General features: G+C 39.2%; 1 protein-coding gene and 1 long non-coding RNA gene across 3 annotated transcripts in view; one reads left to right on the top strand and one right to left on the bottom strand.

The window, feature by feature from the left end:
* The window catches only part of fgf22 (fibroblast growth factor 22), a 96,462-nt gene that overhangs the window by 16,706 nt on the left and 54,457 nt on the right, over positions 1-25,299 (bottom strand). The gene's annotated exons all lie outside the window — the stretch shown is intronic.
* On the top strand, positions 3,782-12,978 carry LOC138758786 (uncharacterized). Of its 2 annotated transcripts, XR_011354445.1 has the most exons (4): positions 3,792-4,424; positions 5,111-5,148; positions 6,974-7,226; positions 9,789-12,978. It is a non-coding gene; the product is annotated as an uncharacterized lncRNA (long non-coding RNA). The 2 variants fall into 2 exon arrangements; XR_011354444.1 differs by having other exon boundaries at positions 3,782-4,424; positions 6,974-12,978.

Below are 25,299 nucleotides of genomic sequence, written 5' to 3'. Positions count from 1 at the left end.
ATGTTGTATGTAGCTTTGTTTTCCGAGTTGTTTGAGGAAGCTATACTTTGAAATGTATAATTTTCCTTTGTATCTTCTTAAAGGCATTTCTAGAAACTATGATATGTGGGAAATATCCATCAATTGGGGAAATGAAGACTGATGAACTTGCCTTTGGGTGTTGTGGTTGGTTAACTGAGCCAAAATTAAAAAAAATTACAACTTGGCCCTAAATCTAAATGCATCTCCACTCGATGTCTCTCAACTATGGAACAAAAATAACATGCCATAGTATCCCATCCCAAATTGTGCAGTTGTGGGCTGGTGAGGCAGCATCTGAGCTTGGATTTATTGGATTTACTCCTGTAATAGTCGACCCCACTTTTTTGGCCCAAAATTTGTGTATTTTCCGTATGACCTGTGTAAAAGTCGACTCCCTACCTTTGGCCCTGGCTGCCCGCCCATTAGAGCTCTCAACACCCCGACCTCAAACCCTTGGCTCTGCTGCCTGCCCATCCGAGTTCCCAATGCCCCAGATCGCAAACCCTTGCCCTGGCTGCCCCTTTGTCCAAGCTCCCAATGACCCGACCACCCTTTCATCCAAGCTCCCGATAGCCAAAACGCGAAACCTCATCTTGGCTGCTCGCCCATCTGAGTCTCTGACACCCATACCAACCACCCACCTTCCAGAGCTCCCGATGCCCCAATCATGGACACTCACCCTGGTTGCCAGCCCACCAGCCGCAGACTTTCTCCTAAGCCCTAGCTGCCCACCCACTCGAGCTCCCGAGGCCCCAACCATGGACCGTCACCCTCGTTGCCTGCTCACCAGAGCTCCAGTTCCCCCCAGCCATAGACTCTCCTTGGATCCAGTCACCCACCCACCAAAGCTCCCATAATCCCAGCCACGAACTCTCTCCTAGGTCCCCAGCTGCCCACCATATGAACGCCTATGCCCTGGCCACAGACTTTCTCCTAGACCCTGCTCATCTGAGATCCCAATGCCCTGAATGCAGACTTATCATCTGGTTTCAGCCATTTGAGCTCCCGACACCTTGAACGACACAGGTTCTTACTGCAGTCAAAAGTATGACCTGTGTAAAAGTTGCTTCACCCCCCCCTCCCAAATTTGATCCAAAAAGTTGGTCCAAAAACTCTACTATTACATGAGTATATTTGGTAAATAGTTTTCCTGGAACTGATTCAGGCACAATGGGTCAAATAGCATCCTTACATGTTGTAAATTTACAGGATTCTTCCGGACTCATTGCCAAGCCTCTGTACAGTTAAAAGTTATAGTTTAAGCAACTTCAGTGCACAGTCATAGCCAAGATTGTCAGTTTTATTGTTTCTATGTCTACCAGTCAAGATCTTGTCAAATTAAATATGTATTTTAAATCAGATATTCAAACTTCCAACACAGTCATCACTATGCAGTACTTAACTTCAGTGCATTGAAGGGTGAAGACACAATTATCTACCAGCTGGTACTTTTGAAAACATAAGGTCTGCAGGAGAATACGTTGCTACATCCATCGCACGTGATTCCAAAAGAAGTTTTTTATAAGATGATGAACTATTTGTAAAATAATGAAACCCATATCAAAACAAACCTGGTTTGCAAAGTTATTCAGGACTGAAGACTTGCTACTTGTGTTATCTGATGACCTGTCACCTTGTAATGATATTTTAAGTTGAATCTTCACGCAACCAACAATGTGTTTCTTCTTGTGATATCTACAATCTTGTTGCTACAGGCTAAAAGATGCCATTTCTTTGTCACCTTCCTATTAATCAAATCTGAAAAGACTTTGCATGTTAGGTTGTGCTCATGTTATTCACAACATCATTTTGAGTTCATTTCTAATTGGATAACTCCAGCAAGTATTGTCGGCTTGTTCAATTAAAAGTTCGTCAGTGATTTTGGTCAGGGAGATTCTTTAGTTCACTACAAAGAAAATCTAATCTCTTTATGACAATAATCAGACTGCAATAACATGACATCCAATTTAATAGATTACCATGGATTAAATACAGTCCAATTGATTTCATCCATGATTTAAGAAACCAGGGACTTTTTTTCACAACATCTAAAGTAAAAGAATGTGCTGAGTTAGCTCATGCCATCTGAAGTATGAATCCACAACTGCTAATGTGCTAATAACTGCAGGCACAATTTCAAATAGTTTGCAAAACTGAAAGTTTGATGCAAGTATAGGAACAAATGCTGACTTCTGTAAGCATTTCCATGCTTGGTTCTGACGTACTGCAGTGTTGCACCATGGCAAATTATCAATGGGAGAAAGTAATGCCAAGATGGTGGCACCTGTGTTTGGCAGCAGCCTCAAGGGGTTGCAGACTCTGGGGAAGCAGCTGACTAGCGCAAGGCAAGTGTGAATGGCAAGTGTGGTCTCCTTGTTTAAAAAAGATGATGGGGAGAATCCTGGGAGTTTTATGTCAGTGGTGGGCAAACTGTTGGAGAGGATTCTTAAGGACAAGATTTATGAGCATTTGATCCAGTCTTCTCAGGAATAGCCTGGCTTTGTGAGGGAAAGGTCATGTCTAATTTAGCTTTTAGGGGAGGCCACATAAGAAATCAATGAAGGTAGGGCAGTAGATGTGGCATGTATGGATTTTTAGTAAGACATTTGATAAGGTCCCCCATGAGAGACTTATGAGTCATGGATTCAAAACTAGCTTGCCTGTAGAAAGCAGAGAATAGTAATGGATGGAAAGCATTCTGCCTGAAGGTCAATGACTAGTAGAATTCCTCTCGTCACTGACTTCCAGGTCTGGGACCCCTGCTCTTTATGATTTTTATAATTGACCTTGATGAAGAAGTGAGATGATGGGTCAGGAAGTTTGCAGATGATATGAAGATTAGAAGAGCTGTGGGTGGCATTGAAGGTTGTTGTAGGTTACAAAAGGATATAGACAGGATTCAGTAGGGTGGAAAAGTAGCGGATAGAGTTCAATCTGAATAAATGTGAAGTCATAATTTTGGGACAAATTAGAAGGCCTAGTGCAAGGTTAAAGGTCAGTTAATTAGGAGTATGGATGAACAGAGGGACCTTAGGGTCCAAATCCATACATCTTTCAAGGTTGCCACACAGGTTGATAGGATAGTAAAGAAGGTCTATGGGATGCTGGGATTGAGTTCGTGTTGAGAGGTCATATTGTAACTCTATATATCTGATGAGATCACACTTAAGAGTTTTGTGTTCAGTTCTATTCACCTCATTGTAGGAAGGACGTAAAAGGGTTAGGGAGAGGGGGCAGAGGAGATTTACCAGGATGTTGAGGCAAGGTTAGCAGAACTGGGACTTTTCTCTTTGGAGGGAAGAAGGAGAGGAGACTTAATTAATGTCTACAAGATTCTGAGAGGTATAGATAAGGTAGACAGCCCGTGCCTCTTTCCCAGGGTGGGATTAGCAAACACTGGAGGGCAACTGTGTAAAGTGAAGGGAGGAAAGTTTTGGGGAGACATCAGGGCACTGTTCCCTCTAAGCTATGCACTTGTGCACGTGCACACATGCTTTGCCACAAGAGCACAAAGGAAATTGATGTGTGCATAAAAGGTCAGTTACCTTAACTAGTGTAGTAATTAATCATTATACTTACTAAAAATAATCTCTTAGCTTAGACCTTAGTACACAATCATACTTTTATTAAATTAAACATGCCAATACAGTTTTATTAGCCATGAGAGAGAGGCTGGGCCAAAATGATCTCGGAACAATTTCAAGTTTATACTTGCACAAGCATTCAGTGCGCACATTACTTTAGTCACAGGGGAAAAAAATTGCGCAATGTAAGATTTTTAGCGTAGACTGATTACGGAACATTATAGAGGGAACATTGCATCAGGGATAAGTTTATTTTACATAGAGTGTTGTGGGGCCCTGGAATGCCTTGCCCTGGGTGTGGGCGAAGGCTGAAACATAAGGGGCATTTGAGACTCTTAGACAGGCACAGGGATGAAAGGAAAATAGAGGGTTACAAGGTAGGAAAGGCTTAGTTTACTGTGCTGTAGTGTTTTATGTTTATGTTAATCATGTTTTAAGAGGTGCCAGCCATACAGAAAGGAGGGGAAAAAAGCCTTCAGCAGGGCAGGTTGTCCAGTTAGTGGCAGGGACATTGAGCAATGGCCCTTGGGATACACTGGTTAGGTAATTGGGGAGTGCTCAGTGACTCTCACACTTTTCAAAATAAATAGCTTGAAAATAATGTTTCAGCCAGTGATTTCTGTGCATCTGACTGAATTAACCTTGTTAGTGATCCAGAACATCATGGTACTTTTTATGTAAACACAGAGTGCCTTGAGATAATGGAAAGCTTACCTGCTCTTGTCTAATTTTCTTGGTAATTAGAGTCTAATGCCTACTACATAATTTACAACAGCTTTGGAACTCATAACAAACAATGTATTTGTAATTGGTGACAAGGTAAGATGATCTACAATAATATCTCCTGTTATCATGTAGAATTCATATTGTATTTTACTGTATTTTCTTTGCATAACAAATTTGTTTTGCTATGATGGTATGATCTGTGCTTTTTTTTAAAAAAATCGATCCCTGGTGTTTCTACGAAACTCAACACATTCAACATGTAATATTATAAGTGGTTGATTTCCGCCACTAGTCTATTATAGCTTCATAATCATGGCAGATGGATTTCCTCTGTTCATCAATTCCACTCTAAATTGATCTAAAAAGGACACATTTATAATCCCTTTAGAAATAACGGTCAGAGTAATTATTCTCGTGTGTTTTTCTGAAACTGATAGTGATTAGGGACTAGGGCAAATCGTTTGTCATTAACAAGTCTGAACTTAAATTTGCAGCCAGCTAACTATCTCTGGAACAGGTTACTCTCCCATTATTCACAGAGCCACTGTCTGACCAGAAGTGGACCAGTTTAATTCCATTTTATTACATGGGTCTCTCTTTGCGGTTGCAGGCATTACATTCTGTGATTCCAGCCATCAAATATTATGCCCACTGATTTATAGTGAAAGTGACATTCAGATTCTCTTTTCATTATAATGGATAATGATTTTTTTTAGGATCTTACTAATATTTCTTGAACTGCATTGCATGATTACATATCTACTTTATCTCTATTCCAGTGCCAGCCAGCAACCTGGGTTTGAATCCAGTGCTGTGGGTAAGGAGTTTGTATGTCCTATGTGTTTGCATGGATCCTTCACTTTCCTCCCACCCTTGAAAATGTACAGGATCAGCTTGTATTGTGCTTTAAATAAAAGTTAAATTCATATCCTGACCATTGAATAGTATATAATTCTGCAAGGTTTCTTTTTGTGAAATTTTCCAAATTTCAGCGTTGTGTTGCATTGAGAAATATTTGCTTTGCTGTAAATATGTTGTATTAAAAGTATCTTAAATGTAGTTTAATTATAAACTGATGAGGCGGAAAAAAACCAATCTAATGTCCACCTGTTTCTCTGGATATGTGTGTGGAGTATTTTAGTCTTTTAAGTACATTTGCCGCTAATACTCTTGGGCTGTTTAGCGAAGCAATACAAAGCCGTTTTAGGACTCTTTGTCACTACACATTTAGGCTGCTGGTGTGCTGGGACAAGAAGCTAGTTAAATGTTCTAGGCTTTGAAATAAAAGCTGTAACATGTTCGAAACATAAGAGTGACTCCGCTCCATCCAAAAGGAAACAGGCCTTTGGAGAAAAAAAAGACTGGGTATAAGATCAATCAACCGTTTCTGACCTGATGGCCTGACAGGGTCTTTTGTCAGGTTTAAAATACTGTGTGGTCTATAGAATAAAGCCCTGACAAGGCTCCTTTTTGACCTCGAAGTGCTCACCTGAGAGTGGCTTTAACAATAGCTCCCAGTTATATTCAATGAATGTACAAAAAAGAGTAAAAGACTTATTAATTGTACAGATTAAAGGGCAGACCCAAAGTCCTCTAAGGCTTTAGTAAGCTTTTCCTGTGCTGGCCCCATCACCACATCCCAGTTAGTACAATACTGCATATGGGAACTCGTCAAATCCCACTGAGACCTTCTTCTGATTGACATACCTTTTCAATTATTTCACAGTTTGCTCAGTTATAAATGGAGAAGGCCTGCTTCTAAGACATCTTTTCATGTTGACTCTGCATTTGCAACTAATGACCGTGACTAGCACCTTTGATCTGGGACTCTGCGCCCCATGCTGGCTGCACTTGTGTAGGCTTAAGGTCTACCTTCCCATTTCAACACGCCTTTCTCATTCTGCTCCTGTACTGGTGATCTGTCACAGTTAAATGTGAACAAAAGCCTTTTTTCACCCCTTGAATTTTTCTTTGGGTGGGGGTTGGGGATGTTGGGTTGTGGCGGGGTGGGGGGAGTGGTAAAGTTGTGAGGGGGTGGGGGAGGAATCTATCTGCTGCAACAAACTTTATTTTGTAACCCTTTCTGGTCCAGGCCACCCTTCAGAAGTTGAAATAATTGCTGGTCTGTATTGGTACCCATCAAAACTCTGCATATCATGTCATGACAAACAAAATTGGTATAGGTCTGGATTTTAATAAAGCTTTATATTATTATAGAGTACGCAAATCATTTAAAAGTTTAGCACTCAACAAAAAGTTCCAAAACTGGAAATCTTTTGTAAGTGGCAATCTTGATGATCACTTTTTTGGTGAAGAAAAAACAAATGGAATGTTTTCCCATCTCTTGACCCTAAACCCATTTAAAAATAAATAAATAAATAAATTTTGGTCTTCACTCCATTTATGCAAAACTCTGCATCAATGGTTTGAATGAGACAATACATTTAATGCATTTGTTAATATTTCCCTGTCTATTTTCAAAACACATGACAAATTATTTATTTTGAATTATAGATCTCTGTTGCACTCCAAAAAGCAATTTAAAGGAATAATTCTTGACCTTGCAATCTTACTCCAGTAAACATTGGCCCATCTTTAATCTTTTCTCCCAAAACGTCTCAAACTTGTGCTTATCTTTTCAGATGCAGCCTGTTCTTCATTGCTCTCTGTTCAGTCGGTTCGTACAGGAACAGCACAAGCCACCACACTAATGAACTGCAATGACTATTTGACTGCAATCAATGTCAACAAGTCTTCTAGTCTACTCCCAAGTTAGTTTTAATCCCTGTGTGGAAAGGGGAAACACCCATCCAGACGGAGATTAATTTCAAAGAGCATCTTCCATAGAAAATTGTTTAAATGCTTTGAAAAATACTACACTGTTCAACCCGACAGGTACAGATATATTCCTCAAAATAATGATGTGTGAAATTAATTTCATCATATCTTTTCACGTTTTAAAATAGGAATGAAATAAACATTCAAATTGTCATACTATTCTCAGGAATAGTTCAATTAACATTCTGTTGATTGTTTGTATTGAATTCCCTGTTGAAATCTCACAGTGGGAATAGAAAATTCTTGTTTTTCTTTTGTAACTCCCTGTTCCACCTCCATTTATCTTTATATAATTTAACATTTTACTTTTTTCACTTTCCCTTCCTTTTTGTTGCAAGGCTTACCTCAAAACTTTTTGTTTCTCTCAAACACTTTTTGTCCTTTGATGCAAACTCTATCCTTCTCTACATATTTTCACTCCTACGCACGTTATCAGTTGCACCAGGACACATCCCACGTTTGTCCTGAGTCTCAGTTTGAAAATCATTATGGTTTTTAGAGTGAAGCAAAACTTATTTGATTAGAGTTAGATATCAGACTTGGATTGAGAAGCAAATCTGCAGTAGAACTGTAAAGTTGCTGTAGTGGTGGGGCAAAGGACACATTAGCAGGAGAGATATGGAACCATATGGTCTTAGATTATAGCTCAGATTATATCTCCAAAACCATTCAGAATAGGAATCAGAATTTATAGTCATGAACAAGTCTTCATTGCCGGACTCTGCCGACAACTGTGGTGTCATTGGCAAATTTGTAGAAAGCATTGGAATTGTGTCTGGCCACACAGTCGTGGGTGTATAATGAGTAGAGCAGTGGGCTAAGCATGCGTCCTTGATCAAAGATCCATATTAGGAATCAATTTAAGGAAAATATTCCTCATTATCAGAAAGTATTTTTAACAGCAAGAAAAAAAATAAATCTGCCAGTTAAAGATACAATCCCACATAATACAATAAGAATACGAGAGGAAAATCAAGCACTAAAAGCTCTTTTATTTTGTTGATAAATAATGAAAGGAAACTTGAAATCTAATTAGTCATGAATATTTTAAGCTTATTCGATATGAAAATTAATAAAAGGCAAATAAAATGGGTTTCTAGGGAACTGTAAACCTGGCAACTTAACTAGAACCAGGGGACATAGCCTCAAGGTTCAGGGGAATAGATTTAAGACTGGGATGAGGAGGAAGTTTCTCTCAGAGACTAGTGCATCTGTGGAATTCTCTGCCCAATCAAGCAGTAGACATATTTAAGACATAGATTTTTGAATAATAGGGGAATTAAGGGTTATGGGGAACACCCAAATAATGATTGAACTAGAAGGCACGATATGCAGTTGCTAAAAAGAGGACCCTCAATGTGGAAGGAGGTGATCTGTCGGCTACCCTGGTAAATGTTTCAAGGAATTCTATTATCAGGAGCAGGAGGGTTTCAGAGAGTACGCCCACTTCAGGACTAAAGGAGTAATCTAGCTGTAGAGCCAGGAGATGTGGGCAAAATCCCAAAATATTCACCAAGTAGAAGTTCACAGAAGAAGGTTAGCTCAGGGAAAGGAAATGTGGACAATCTGGGAGCAGATCAGTATTAAGAAGGTGGTGTTAAATGTCATGGGATACACATAGGTTGATAAATCCCCAGGGCCAGATGTATTCTTTCTAAGGTTGCTATGGGTAGCAAGTGTGGAGAAAATGGGGCCACAGGTGAGGTGATAGAAGACTTTAAGAAGTGTAGCAGGATAGGGCAGGTAACAATAGGCCATTGATGTTTTGCCAGTGATAGGGAGATTATTATTGCTGTGATGGGATTTATGTATGTTGAGAAAGGCAGGAGCCAATCAGGCTTTGTGCAGGGAAATCCAGTCTCACTAATTTGACTAAGACTTTTTTTAAAGGGGTAATTAAGCAGATTGATGAAAATAGATGTTACCTTTAGTGAGGCATTTTGTCTGCATCGTGGGCTGATGCAGAAGGTGAAGTCACATGGGATCCAAGATGAACTGGCTAAGTGGCAGGAGGCTTTTCTGACTAGAAGTCCGTGGTGGTATACCACAGGGATCAGTGCTGGGACTCTTGTATATGAAATGTATTAACAGCTTGGATGTATGATTATTAAGGCTGGGCATGACATAAAACTGGTGTCATGGATATCAAGGAAATAGATCAGATGGAAAATTAATCCTGGCAAGTGTGAGGGGATGTATTTTGGGAAGTCAAATAGGGGTAAGACATCCATATAAAAATGGGAGTGAGCTAAGCAAACCTGATGGACAGAGAAACCTTGCAGTTTATGTCCATGGTTCCCTGAAAGTGGCAATACTGATAGATAGGGAGGTGAAGAAGGCACATGGCGTGGTTGACTTCTCAAATGGGATATTGTGTTGCAAGTTTACAAAACACTGTTGTTTGCAGTTCTGGTCACCGCACTATTGGAAGGACATGATTGAACTGGAGAGATTGGAGAGGAGATTCATTGGGATACTGGCCAGTTCTGAGAAGAAATTGGAGAGACAGGACTTGTTTTTCCTTGACCATAGGAGTCTTACGGGGTGACGGTTGCCCTTTTGAGCTTGATATTCACGACCCTGAGATAAATATTTTTCTCATCCCTTGATTTTGAACAGTGACCCCTGGTTCTAGATTTACCCCACTAAAGCAAAGAAGTGGGAGCTGGAACAGCTTTTCCGAGAAGGAAGTGAAGAAACGAGGAAGTTTATTGATGGGGGAGGAAGTGAGCTGAAACTCTGCAGGCAACCTTGGGTGGAAGAAGTGCTGAAGGAGTGAAAGGAATGAATGGAGTTATCAGGATGGGCCTCACTGAACACAGGACAAAGACTGAATGATGGCTTTAAACCTTTCATTTGGAAAATTGAGGAATATCAAGCAGAGATGAAGAAACAAGATACTATGGTCAACAAAACCAGTTCCATCAAGAGCTTAAATGTTGGTGTAATCAATATAATAATCTTTCATCTCCCATGGTTACAATCCTAGGATATTCTACTTTAGACACAGCACACCCTGGTAATGTAGAGAGATAATGCCATCGGTGAACTTGGAAGCCTCTCCACAAGCCATTAGTCAAACTATGAATTACATATAAATCAGTGTGTTAACTTATTCACATTAGTCAAAGTTACTCTATTATGTGCTCCCATTTTCATTTCCATTTGAGTGGGACTGTCACCTTAATCAAACTGCAAGTGATGCAAGCTTGGAGATGACTGTGGCTGACAGCAGAATGGGACAGCGTGTACTCGATTCACTCGATGAAGAGAGAGGAAGTGTTCCAGGGACATAGTGCAGACTCATGCAACCAATATATTAAAGAAGCTGTTTGATCAAGGGCCATTTCTATGGAAGCAGCACTTGGAGGAATACTGTGCTAAAGTGGCTTCATGTGTTAATGGACAATTTGTTTGTTTTCTCCCTGTAAGGAGAATTAGTCTACCACACTGTGACCATTGTGATGGTCATTTTGATTGACCCACGAAAGGGTTCTGGAAGCTTTGTGAAAGCCACTCACATCGTTTTCCCTACACATAGAAAAGGGGAGTTTTGACTACCACACCTCTGAAAGGACATTTCTCGGGAAGCAACTCAACAAGGATTTTGTGAACTTACAACAGTCTGTCACCCTGTCTTTCCCACCTCATTTGTAGTCACTTCTTTGCATCAATTTAAAGCCTGCGTGTCAACACTGGATTTCTGAGACTGAACTTTGCACACCCACGTAATAATATTCATGCACAGTTTGGGGTTGTTTAGATGAGTTAAATAAAGTGTTATATTATTTTCTAAGAAAGAAAAAGAAAGAAAGATGAGTTAAATAAAGTGTTATATTATTAGTAATTAATAATAAAAATATTTTGTTTTTGAATATTTTATTTAAAATATAAAACCATGATACATACAATCAAAAAGATAAACATTACAAACATAATAAAAATACATGGTATATAAATCCAACCCTAACCCCCCTACCTCCCTATAAAAAATATAACACTTCCTTGGCGAATTTCTATTTCTGCTGTCCGAGTGCATTGCAATTCCTATTCTGCTTCTGGGTATGGACAGATATTGGCCACTGTGAAATGCCCTTTGACTGAGTGGCTTGCAACAATGTTGTTGAGGGGCCGGAGTCACGAATAGGTCCAATTTGTAAGGGATGGAAGTGACAATAAAAGTTCAATAGTTTCATGGCTATTAATTAATCTTTTTATTCGTGAATAATTTGCTTAACTGAATTGAAATTCCCCAGCTGTCGTGATGGGATTTGAACTCCTGCCTCTAGTTTATCTGAACAAACTTCTGGCATAATGTAATTGCTCTCCAACCATACTCCTACATAATTGTACATATTTGAGGTTGCTCAGATACTTAAACCAATAAACATCCCAATGTGTTAGTGGGAGAGCAATGTGGTTGTTTAGAAAATGATAGAAGATGCTGACTGGAATTGAAATGTGCTCTCAAGGGATGGACTTAGAAATTGGCCATAACTTGCGATATGTTAAAACATTAAAAAAAATCAATGGGCCTATGGGCCTTCAAGCCTGTTCAACAAATTGGAGCTTCAGCTTTTCTTTGCTGTATGGTTTCTACCACCTTCGATTCCCCTGGAGTCGTAATGCCTGTACCTCTCAGTCTTAAATATATTCTGAGAGAGGAAAGTCCTCCCCTTTTCAGCCGTCTATGGATGATCTCTTATCCTGAAGCTTACCTTCAATTCTAGATATCCAAACAAGGGGGAAAAAAAATCTCTCAAAATTTACTCTCTCAAGTCCTTAATTATAATGAGATTGCTCAATGTTCCGAGTGAAACATGAAAGTTTGGAGACCCTGCGATTGTAGTAAAAACACAGAAATGTTGGAGGAAGGTCAGCAGGTCACACAATGTCCATAGGAGGTAAAGATATTATGACAGATGTTTAGGGCCTGAGCCCTTTGAAGAAGGGAATCAGTGAGTTTTCCAGTTGCTTGAGATTGTGCAATTGGTGAACTAGTGGTGAGGCCGTCAATTTTAAACCTCCATATTCTTTACCTTCTATGGATTCTGTGAGACCCAAACATTTCTGGGTTTTTGCCTATTGTTTCTCCAACCTTCAGGCAGTATAGGTCAAACTTTTTAATCTTTCTGAACACAATAATTCCTTTATATCTGGAACCAGTTATGTCTAAGTAGTCTTAGTAAAATCATGAGGTCTATGAGAGTCATTGCTTGCATAGTTGTAACAAAGTTATTAAATTCTGGCTGTAGATAATCTCAATGGACTCCTCTCCCTCTTTACCGAGTGCCACCACCTGTAAGAAACCGCACATCCAAAAGTCCAGCAGGGAATTTTGCTGTTGGTTGGTGACTGGCAATATATTACACTGGAACATGAAGATTTTACTTCCTGAACATCTTCCGGTTTCTACTGATCATGAAGGTCACTGAAAGATTTTTATATTATATACCATTTTTTTTAGATCTAATCTATTCTTGTAATTTCCTGTCATGTTTTAAGTCGACTTCAACCATACAAAACCATGAAATGCAGCATATTGAAATTCACTTTCTTCATTCACATTTGGACGTCTTCCCTGCTGATCCTGGTGCCATCATTGATAAACATGGTGAAAGGTTTCACCAGGACATTGTGACCATGGAACAGCGGTATCAGAGCAACTGGACTCCGTCATGCTGGCCGACTATTGTTGGACACCAAAATCAGCGACAAAACATTTTTAGCTCAGTCGAACTAACGTAATGTGTCAGCATCATTATGTGATTAAACATGTTAAATTCAATAAAAGTTAATTTTATGTTTCTTCTTCTTCGTCCTTGATACAGCAAATCTGAAATTATCTTCCAAAACCCATCATAGAAAATTGTACTTTCCCCATGTTAATATTAACTTACAGGGTCAGACCCTGTATGAGAAGGATGGACTAAAAGAGCAAGAGAAATATATCAAAATCCAAAAAACATCAAGGACCTCCTGAGATTTTGTCATAAAGCCGATTAAGGTTAACATTTTAAAACTTTATAAAAAGGTATTTCACAGCATGTAAATACTGTACAACTTCCAAACCTGCTCTTGAGCAGGAAAATAGCCATACTGACAGCAACGGGTGGAAAAGTCTAAAAACTTTGATAGCCTACAGAATTGCCGCAAACTGATTCACAGCAATGCGTGACATTCTTACAGCCATGTATCTGGCACCTATGGGCATTGGTGGATGCTGGATCAGTGAATTTTCCAGTTGCTTGAGATCGTGTAATTGGTGAACTAGTGGTGAGGCCATCAATTTTAAACCTCCATATTTTTTAACCTATTTATTTTCTGCAATTTCTTTTGCCCGTTGCTTGAATTCTGGATTACAGGGGTTTTATGGTGTTTAATTTTGCTACCATCATTTTTAGATAAACTGCATCCAGCGATTATCAGGTGATTTACTATCATTTCCACCACCCATGTCTTGAGTCAATTCTGTAAGTTAGAATGTTGCTCAGGTCATCCATTGGAATCATTTCAGAACAGACTTTGTAAATTTAGACATAAAGCACGGTAATGGCCTTTTGGCCCTCGAGCCTGTAGCTCCCAATTACACCCAATTGACCTGAAACCTGGTATATTTTGAAGAGTGGGAGAAACCTGGAGCACCTGAAGGAAGCCTGCAGAGATACGAGGAGAACGTACAAACTCCTAATGGACAGCACTGGATTCGAACCCCAGTTGCTGGCACTGTAACAGTGTTGCACTAACCATGCCACCCCATTTAGACATTCACTACAGTAACAGGCCCTTTCAGCCCACAAGCCCATGCTGCTCAATTATACCTAACTTACCTACACTCTAGTACATTTTTGAAGGGTGGGGGGAAAACCGGAGAACCTGTTGGAAACCCACGCAGACATGGAGAACTTGCAAACTCCTTACAGACAACACTGTACAGCGTTGTATTAACTGATAACCATTAAGAGGAGTGGTGTTAATATCAACACATCAACGATCGATATTGAAATCGAAGGTGATGGGAATAAAGATTCCAAAGACTGCTTTTGGTTCCTGCTCTTTGAACCACCAACTCTTAAGCAATAGAATCCCTGCCTGTATTCAGCTGAAAATGTGATTATTAATGCTTTGCTACCTAGAAATTGGATTACATCATCCTTTTTTAAGCACCATGAAATTGAAAATTATGTTAACCAGAGGTTAATCACATTTGCAACCATTTCAGGGTCAAATCACATCAAATGGGACAGGCACTTCCTCTGATGAGTCACCCTTAGGACCCTGATGTGATTTTCGGATCCAGGATGCAGGACAACAGACCTCCCACTAGAGAGAAGAGGAAATTGTGGTCCCATCCCAAAGAAAACCTATTGCAAGCAGGATGGCCTAAGCCCAGTGCAAGTTTCTTCGATTCCCACTGATCAAAGTTCCTCAAATCTGAATTGAATTATTGCATACAAATGAAATTGGACTTTTGCCCTCTGCAGCACATATATTTAAAGAAAGGATTATAATATAACCTGGCATCTGGTAGATCTGATAAGCACTTTCATCTGACATCTTTGACTGATAAGATGCATATCCAATTGGAAAGGATCAATTTTACTGCTGAAGGCCCTTTATCAATGACTCGGTAATAATTAAAGTCATCAGGCAATAGGAACACAAAACATCTTTCCCTTGGGTAGTAAGAAAACAGTTCAAGTGTCTTATCAGGAAAATCTGCCACAATCCTATCCTCAGAGACTTCACTGATGTGAGAAGAACAAATGAAGGTCCAAGATTTTTTAAAAATGGTGCACTTGGAAGATCTCTTTGGTCGGCACCAGGGAACATCAATGGCCTGTCATATGACAGAGCTGGAATTTAACTGACAGCTTTTCTTTGTACCTTTCAAGTTTCCATATGTAGCTTCTAAACCTTCAGTTACAGAAATGATTCATGTTCAGACATATTTAACTATATTCTTTTAAAGTTTTTTTTTAATTATATGCAGGTCTTCATTCATTGTACCATCCAAACAGCTAAATTAAAATTCTGCATTTGATTTATAATATATAATATTTAAAAATGTCCTGATGCTGTTTCAAAATGACATTCTTGGGATTTTAGTATTACAGACATTTAGGGACACGAGATAAGAAATAGGAGCAGGAGAAGTCCATGATTCCTTGTTTGATTTCGTTCTCGCCTCCACTTTCTTCCTTGTTCCCTAAATTTCTGAGTTATCCAAAAGTTTAACTTCCTTCATCAAATAATGTGGCTTTCCCTCTGTCACCATCAGTTTGGCCCTCATCCGCATATCTTCCATTACCCGTACATCTGCTCCGCCCCCACGTGCGACAAGGACAGGATTCCCCTTGTCCTCACCCACCGCCCCACCAGCCTCTGTGTCCAACATATCCTTCTCTGCCGTTTATGCAAAGAATACGTGATCCCATCCCCTCTCCTCCTCCTCCTGCAGAGACCACTCCCTTCATGACTCCTTTGTCCACCTCCCTCCCCACTAATCATCCCCTTGGCACATATCCCTGTGACTGCAGGAGACACTCCACTTGGCTCCATTCAGGGCCCCAAACAGTCCTTCCAAGTGAAGCAACATTTTATTTGTGAATCTGCAGGAGTCATCTAGTGCATCTGGTGCTCCCATTGTGGTCTCCTCTACATCAGAGAGACTGGGTGCAGACAGTTGAGCACCTTGGCTCTTCCGCTGCAATAACATGAATCTCCCAGTGGCCACCCATTTCAGTTCCCCGCTCCATTCCCTTGGTGCATGTCTGTCCTTGGTCTCATACACCACCAGACTGGAACCACCTGCAAATTGGAGGAACAACCCCTCATTTTATCTCTTGGAACCCTCTGGATGGCATTAACTTCAACTTCTTTAGTTTCCATTAAACCATCCTCCCCCATTCTTCTTCATCTCTTTCCCGCTAGTTCTCTCTCTTCTGAAACTCTGTCCCTTAGTTCCCTGGGATGAGCAACATTCTTTCATCGCCCACCCTTCCAAATGCCCTCAGAATATTATGTTTCGATAAAATTCTTCTCATTCTGCTGCTATCAGCTCAACCTGGTCAAACATTCCTCGAAAGAAAACCACAACACATCCATGTAACTCAATCCAGTGTTTTTAAAAAAAATTGATTACAGGATGGACATTTATTCAGAATCCCGACTTCCTCCCTGGAGTCGCAAATACACTAGAAGAGTAATGACAGCAGGTTTCCTTCCCTGGACTTTAGTGATTGAATAGAATGTTATGATATTGTGGACGTTCCATTGTCACTAACTAATGATCTCAAAATTTTGCTCCAGGTTTGTTTCAATTCTCCAGATGCCTAGATGAGTTCTTGCCTCTTCTTTAATTGTCACATAATAATACATTACAAATGTAATCTACATGAAATATTTTAACTTTTGTCTGCCTTAAGGAAAAAAAAGGGTCACCTCGAACAATGGGAGAAAGAGAAGCAAAAGAGAGCCCTTCAGAGACACCTTCAGTGTCTGTGGATTCACCTCCTGTGCTCCCGCAGCCTTGTTTGTTTGATAAGACTGAACACAGAAAAATTGATTCATTGGGAAACGAAGAGCTTAAATATTTACCCTCTTTTTAACCTCCATTGTCCTATAATGTGGTCAGACTAGCCATTATAATCACATTGGTGTTTTCCTGCCACTCTACTTGCCAGTTCATCCTAATAAGAAACACAAGAAATAATCGCGTTTGGCCTGAAACACTGATCCTGTTATCCTCAAGAATAGGGTGATTTTCTACCTCAATGTCATTTTTACGTATTATCTCCCATGTCCCTTAGTGTCCAGATCTATTGATCACTGCTTAGAATGATCTGAGTATTCAAAGCTCTGTAGAACGGAAAATGCCAAATATTCACCACCTTCTGTTTGAAGGAAGTTCTCACTTCAGTCCCAAGTGGCCTGCCCCTGATTCTGAGACTATGACTCTTGCTTCTGATTCCTAGGCTTGGTATCACACCCAACCTGACACCAACCTGTGACAAGTTTTCATGAAACTCATCTCATTCTTCCATCGATCTCTTCTCAGACAATAAACCTGCCATTCCAGGTACCAATCTAATGTAATCCTTCCATGCATTCCCTCAACATCAAGAGTATCCTTTTTCAGATAAACAGAGAACACAGGGCTCCAGTTGCAGTCTCATCAAGGCCCAATGTTGAACTTAAATGTTACCTTTCAGTGATTTCTGACTGGATCACTTTTGTATTTAAGTACAGTAACATTCCTGTTATCCAGAATTCAAGCAACTGGAAATAAAAATGCAGAAAATAAATAGGTAAAAATGACAGGTTTAAAATTGGCACACTGCCGTTAGTTCACCAATCATGCAATATGCGGTCTCAAGCAATCCCCCATAGGTACTGGATACCAGGGGTTTTTAATGTATTACCCATTCTTTAACCACTCAAAAAATATCTTGCTATTCAGTTTTGTGTACCAAAGTTTCCACATTATTTTGCATTATCTTACACCTGCCATCTATAGCCCATTCACTGAATTTATCAATACCCCTGAATACCCTCTTTCCCACTTACCATCTCACCTTTTTTTTACATCACTGATTGAAAACACCAGTGGTCGCTCACACATCACCCCGGTAAGAGTTCTGCTTTCCTGTGCTAAACTGGAAATTGACAATGTTGACTACATCATTCAATCATATTTGTCTGCTTTTAAACCTAGATTTATTATTAAGCAATCATGCATTTTTAAGCCCATTTTTTTAAAATTCTTTTCAGTTTCATGCCAAATTCTTTCAAAATAATTCTTAATTTTTGAGATTCTTGACGATTCTACTCAACCCTACATGCTGCGTACAAAGACAACGGACTTTCGAAAGTGTGACTACAATGGAAATAAACCTATGGTGCAATTGGCCTTCACTTGCATTTGTATGCCGTTTAGTACTGGAGATTTCTACAACCGTGGCACAGCCTTTAGATGCCCAGTTTAAATTCTGACTGATTTTAATTAAATGTGTTCTGCCTGTTCTTGTTGAATGGTTTTACCAGTGATTTTATATTACAAGCCTGCCATTCCTCCTTGGAATATTTCAAAGGATAAGATAAGAGAAATTTTACAAATACAATTTACAAATGACACTAGATTTAGCAAGGAATTTGCCAAAATTTTAAAGTATATTTTGTAAGACACCATTTAATTTTGCATGATATAATTTATGAATATTTTGAAATATAAATATTTTCTATAAAAGTTTCAAAATGTAAATTGTTATATGTTATATGGTTTGTTGTGAAATACAGAAGAAAGAGCATCATTATATATTTTTCATTCCACTTTTCCTCTCAACTGAGTAGGTTGACCCTTACATTGGGGTTTGCTGCTACGAATATGATGTATGGTCTAAGTGTCATTCCTCTTGTCTCAGGAGGATAATGAGCATCAACAGACAGTTTGACTGTGTAATGTACTGATACCGTGGGCTCTCTGGTTCTCAATTGATGTCTACACCTGCATATTTTTCTGCAAGGATGAAATCCCCACCAGTGGTCAGAAGCTTTTATGGTTAACCTTGTAGTATTACGGTTCAATCTCTTACTCTAGTTAACCCAGTACACAAACCAACCAACACATCATATTGAGGGGATTCACAACCTTTAGTTTCAGTTAGATATTATAAGTTCATAACTACAAAGCAAAAAGTGATTTTATGTTTTGGTTCGTACAGATCACTGGTGCAGTGCACTAACTGTATTTTTTGTAATACTGTGTTTGAAGTATATATGTACTTCATGGGTTTTATTTTATTTTGATATTTCTTACAGCATAGTTTATAAAATCCATGCCAGCTCTCCAAACATACCCATGAATCCCATTCCCCCTCTTCTCTCTCTTATGACCATTAACAGCCTTCTGATTTTTACTACCACTCTCAACATTGGAGGGAGTGTACAAATATAATTTTATGAAATTCTTTTCCCTGCTGCTTTAGCAAATGTATTACTCTGTTTAATACATTTGGTGATGAAATGGAGCCATACCTTTCAGTTAGAGTGTTAATTATTTACGTTGCCCATAAATTCCAAAGTGCTGCTTTTTACGCCAAGGGTTGCCTCATGAGTTTATATTCATATGTAAAATAAATCAAAAGAGTTTGAATAAGGAAACTGAACCTTTTCAAGAGCATTGGGGAGTGAGGTGGAGAAGGAGATGGAGCTGGTGTAGTTGGATGGTAGTATACACTCCAGACACAAGTTGTTAAGTGTAGCATTAAACCATCAATCAGGTTAGTGCTTTAATCAAAACCTGTCCCTGCTTAATGCGCTGTCCAGTTTTATTACAGTTAAAGTTGTGCGATGTGGAAATGGGAAACTAGCAACTTAAAAGTCAAAAGTTTCAGCCGACATTTGTTGACAATCATTTCTAATTTATTCTTAGGTTTTGATGTCAATTTTCACATTAATTGTCCATCCCAGATGTCCTGAAAACACTCAATAAGCAGAGCCACTGGATGTTAACGATTCCACCATCCTTAGAACCATTGTGGCCACTCATTGCATCAAAATGTTTCTTAACATGATGTATCTGATTGTTTTGTTAAAAAATTTTGTCCTCTGGTTTTCAAACCCTTCCACCAATGGAAAAAAAAATCATTTATTTTGAACAATGTGATTTTGAAAATTTCTGTCAAATTGCCTTTCACCAGTTCTGCTGCAGAACACACGGGTCTTTGATCTCTTCAAATTGGACATATCCAGCCTAGATTATTGGAAAAAATCCCTTCCTTTATATTGCTGAAGAATCTGTGAAACTCATTTTGCTCCTGCTACTAAATCATATTGGACAAGAAACACCAAATCTCCTTGAAACCAGCCAGCATTTTATTGTAGTTGCCTTTGGGATAACGTTCAATATTAGTCAGAAAGTTTGAGAAATAAGGTATCTATTTTGTTTATGGCTGGAGTTGTGTCTGACAACTCATGAATGCGTTTCAGAGATAAAAAACTATTGTATAGTTTGATATTGTTCAGCAAATTAATCTCAAAATACTTTAATTGACATAGAAAAATTGTTGTTAATAGTTTCTATAAAAAAATTCTGATTCTCAATTACAGTAAAATCCCTTTTATCTGGAATTCAAGCAACCAACAAAAAAATTGTGGAAAATAAATGGGTAAAAAATATATGGAAGCTTAAAATTGGTGCACTTCACCATTCATGCAAAGTGCAGTCTCAAGCAACCAGAAAACTTGCTTATCTGGCATCTACCAATCTCTGTAAATACTACCAGATACTTCCTCTATACTATTAAATTCAGTAATGTACTTAATTCTGTTGAAAGATCTCATGAACATGATCAATGCATTTGAAAATAATTGGTATTTTTTTCATAATGAGGTTAAATGTGACAGGTGTTTAAAAAAATTATTGTCTTTTTTCGCATTTTGTTCCTCTCTTCCACAGCAATGCTGGAAATGGCTGGATTAAGGTTTAAGCAGTCACTACAATATCAGTAAACATTGCAATGTCAGGGCAGACATGGCATGATCAGCAGAAATAACTCTCAAGGTTTACTCTGCTTTCCTTATCCAGCTCAGGAAGGCAACTGTCCTCACTCAGGTTCAATTCTATGGATAAATCTGCTTTAAATCTTTGTAAAATTGCTCGAAAACTCCTTCAGAATCGAATATCGTTTGAAAAAGAAACACTCTGGATTTTTTTTGTTACTGGGCAGCAGCGTCCGAACATCCAGCAGCATTTCCGGTGAGCACGTGATGCATCATTGCAGGGGCGGGATCCCCCTTAAATTGCTGGGTTGGTGATTTAATGGGTAGATCCCCCCACCTTTGCTCCAGTAATCGCACCCTGGTCCCAGAAGGGCTACCCAGGTGCTGCAATTTGTAAGGGGTTAATGTTGCCCAAAATACCCCAAGGGAGGAAACTGGAGCATCCGGTGGAAACTCACGCAGACACGGGGAGAACAAACTCCTCACAGATAGCGCTGTACTCAAACACGGGCTCCTGGCGCTGTAATAGTTGCATTAACTGTGTGCTTCTTGCAGGTTAACTGTTAGATTATGTTATATTTGGATCCTTGCACAAAATGGTTTATTTTGTTTTGCTTTCTGTCTCTGCAGGATTTCTTTGACTGTGCCTCCACCCGGGCACCTGTTCAGGAATCATTCTGATGGAAGGTAACTTTTATTTCTTTGAATAATCCATCTCCTTAGTCTTTTTCATCATATTTTCTACAATTATGGTCTTTCTCCCCGTCCCTGCTTATTCCTATTCCCCTCTCTCTGCCTTTTAATTACCCCCATACGCCCTTTCTTTTTTTATTAATTCATTTATCCGGTGGATAGTGTTGCCACCAAGACCAGCCTTTTTATTCATTCTTAATTACCCCTTAATTGAGGTTTTTTTTTAATGGGTCAATCACTTGGGATATGTCTGAAAACACATATAAATTTTAAATTAAATTAAATTTAAATTTGGACATACAGCACGGTAACAGGCCATTTCAACCCAATTTACACCCAATTAACCTACAACCCCTGGTACATTTCGAATGGTGGGAGGAAACTAGAGTCCCCGAGGAAAACCCATGCAGACACAGGGAGAACATACAAACTCCTTACAGACAGCGTGGGATTCAACCCCTAGTCCTGATTGCTGGCGCTGTAAAGGCGTTGCGCTAACTGCTACGCCAATCGTGCCACCCAAATAGGCTCAGCCAACTGAGAGTGGCAGATTTCTTCTCTTGAGAAACATTTGGGTTAGATGGCTTATTATTAGAATTTAACAACTTTTACAGTGGGCATTGCTAAGAGTAACTGTTGTTACAAATTCCAGTCTATTAACTGAATTTAAATTCCACAGCTAGTGTGATGGGGTTTGAATTTGGTTCTCAGGATGGTTCGTCTGGGCCTTGGGATTATATTCTGAATAATTTGCAATGTGGAAGACATAACCCAGAATTTTATTTTTAATGAGTCAATGTTTACCTGCACCTTGTGGCTGACATCTTGAATGCGGGTTCTTTTACTTTAGAGCAGCTCAGCACGGTGTGGATCATACATCTTTTTATGGGAGAATTTCCAGTGAAAAGATTTTTTTTCCAGACATCAATTATAAAACAATTTTGCGTGGAGTTGGGAGAACCATCTTCTCTTTTTATTGTTACATTTTAAATGATGAGACCAACAGCTGGAACAGATGCAACAATTTCTCAATAACAGCTTTTGTTTTTACCTTCAATTGTAAGGGAAGTTCAAAAGAAATTTGTATTGTGTGTTTTTCCCCTCACTGCAAAAGACTAGATAAAAATCGCTTGCTTCTGAAATGTAGCTATTCAGTGTGTACTTAAGGGAATTAGCTAGGATGTTCTTGGGCTATTAGGTAAATTAGAAGTATCCGATTTCTTCAATAGCGTGACTCGTTCTGTTTAAGGGTAGTGTGAGAAGGTTATTTAGACAATCAGGCAGTAGAAAGGGTCAAAGCTACCAGACCAGTGAGCAGTCTGAAGCACTGGAGGTGTGGGATATATGCAGTGATGGATGAAAATGATCAGCTTAGGACTGGTTACCATGTGCCCTCGGTCACACCATCCTTGCTTAAACATATGCAATGCATTATCAAAGGAATAATTAGCAGGCAATTCACTCTGGTGTGACTGACAGTTTATGTGTCTAGATGTCATGCTGGTCTGATCTTGTTCTTGTCAGTTTTCAGTAGGCCAATCTGACAGTCCCTGTTCTCCATCAGTCCACTAGGCTGAGAGATCTGATCAAAGGGACAACTAACTCATCTGATTTCCCCAAGCCAAATTTCAGCTCGGAGTCTTTCTTTCCCCTGCTCTAATCAATTTTCCACCTCTCCGCCCCCACTGCTGCCACCCACTGCCAAACTTCCTCTCCAGTCAGGAGGACAGAACGGTCTGATGTCATGGTCATTGTCAATGCCATTCTGTGATCAGCCGACAAGACATGCCTGTCTCTAGAACCAAGCAGGGTCTTCCTGTTACTCTTCTTTCTTGAGACACAACGCAGTAACAAAGAATTCTCTGTCGTGGTGTTTCCAGCAGTTAGTGATAACCACACATGGCTGGAAAATGATCAGTGGGCATGTTACATTAAACAAAAATAAAACGAGGCTTAATTAAAGTTTTCATCCACTGAAGATACCAAGCAGGCTTTTAAAATTAACCTTGGGCACAGCTGGTATTCTTTCACTGAATATTGCTTCTGAACCCCTGAGGTTTGTTATAAATTCTTTCCAGATAGAGGTTTTGAGCTGGAAAGTGCCACTACATTTGATACTACCATTAATGTTATTGATGTTTGATATTACTGATAAATTACATGTTTTCCTGGAAGCTCATTTCATGCCAGCACCTGATTGTGGAAGGATTTTTAGTATCTCCAATTATACCAGACGGTCTGATTTTAGATTCTTCTTTGTCAGGGGAATGGACAAAAAGAAGTCAGTGTAAAGCCAGAGCAAAGTTTAGAAAAGTTGGTGAATTTACTGAAGTAGTTGCCATTCATGATCCATGATGGGTCAAACCCTGATGGTTGAGGTTTCATGGTAAAACAGAATTGAGGATTTATTCAATAATCCAAGTCATCAGAATAAAATTTCCTCAATTGTGATATTAATTTGAACATTATCCTAGGTATATGGCTCTTTCATACATGAGAGCAACAGCTGGGTATTTTTGTAGCTAGCTAAATTCAAGATCTTTCAAAACGTAGTCTTCTGCCAGATGTTGACTTATGTCTCACATTGAAGATGTACTCACTGCTCTGTTAATATTGGTGGAGGTGTGGTGGATGAGGACGTTCCTTCAAACTACAGTGATCTGAAATTCCACAATTCCTTCCAAACTTCTTCAAATTCAAACTCTATTAAATTCCCTCCTACTCCACTACCTCAACACCTCCACCCAGGCGCCTGTTCAGGAATCATTCTGATGGAAAGTAACTTTTATTTCTTTGAATAATCCATTCCCGTCTCCTTAGTCTTTTTCATCATATTTTCTACAATTATTGTCTTTCTCCCTGTCCCTGTTTATTCCTATTCCCCTCTCTCTGCCTTTCAATGACCCCCACATCCCTTTCCCCACCACCCCCTCCCTTCCTGTGTACTTGCTTGAAACTTTGTGTATCCCCCAGTATTCTCAATGTGAAATATTAATAATTTCCCTCTCTATAAAATTCTACTTGACTTGCTGAACATTTCCAACATTTTATGCTTTTATTTCAGATTTATAGCTTGTGCGGTATTTCTTTCTGAAAGATTTCAAGGTATGTTGAATAAAGCTAATCCTGGAATTCCCTCCCAATAGACCCATGGGAAAACCTTCACAAAAGGTCTGAAAGGTGATTCACCACCACTTTCTTTAGGACATAATTGCTGCCCTTACCAATGGTAACCATATCCAAGAAAAAAAATGAATCATATTTGACCTATTCCTTTACGTTTGTAAGCCTCTGATAGCTTGATAACTAATGGTGAATCATGTGTTGCTTTATGCGTGGTCACATATGATCTGTGTGCCATGTGGTGCCTCAAAGCAGCCTATATCCATCTGCTTAAAATAAAAAATAAACGTAAAATGAACTGATTAAAAGATTATGAGATACAATCTGCATAATCTTGCAAATTGTTGCTGGCCATCATTGTCTCTGAAGCAATACAGTTATTAGTTTTGGATTATGATATTGTTCTAGCCAATATTTTGCTTCAGTATCAAAAAAATTTATTCATTAATCAATCACCAGTGTCTGAAGAATTTTATGTGCTAATATTTATTCACATTACTGCCGGGGGGCGGGGGGGGGGGGGGATGGGAAAGGAGGGGTCTTCAGTCCTGAAACAATAGCTCTTTGATTTTTGTTAGAACCTGTCTAACCTGCTGAGTATTTCCAACAATTTCTGCTTTTATTTCAGAATTACTGCATTTGCAGTCATTTCAAAACTTTTCCCATTGTGGCAATATCGGAAACATTTAAGATGGAGAGGAGGCAATTTTTAAAAATTTCTCTTCAGGCTGTGAGTGTTTGGAATTCTGTTGTTCAGCGGAAGTAGACCCCTCTTCAATACTTTTAAGGCCAAAATGGATAGAAACTTCAT

This window comes from Narcine bancroftii, chromosome 3, assembly GCF_036971445.1.
Source record: "Narcine bancroftii isolate sNarBan1 chromosome 3, sNarBan1.hap1, whole genome shotgun sequence".
In the NCBI taxonomy this organism is placed as follows: Eukaryota; Metazoa; Chordata; class Chondrichthyes; order Torpediniformes; family Narcinidae; genus Narcine; species Narcine bancroftii.
This window is presented reverse-complemented; position numbering and strand designations above follow the sequence as displayed.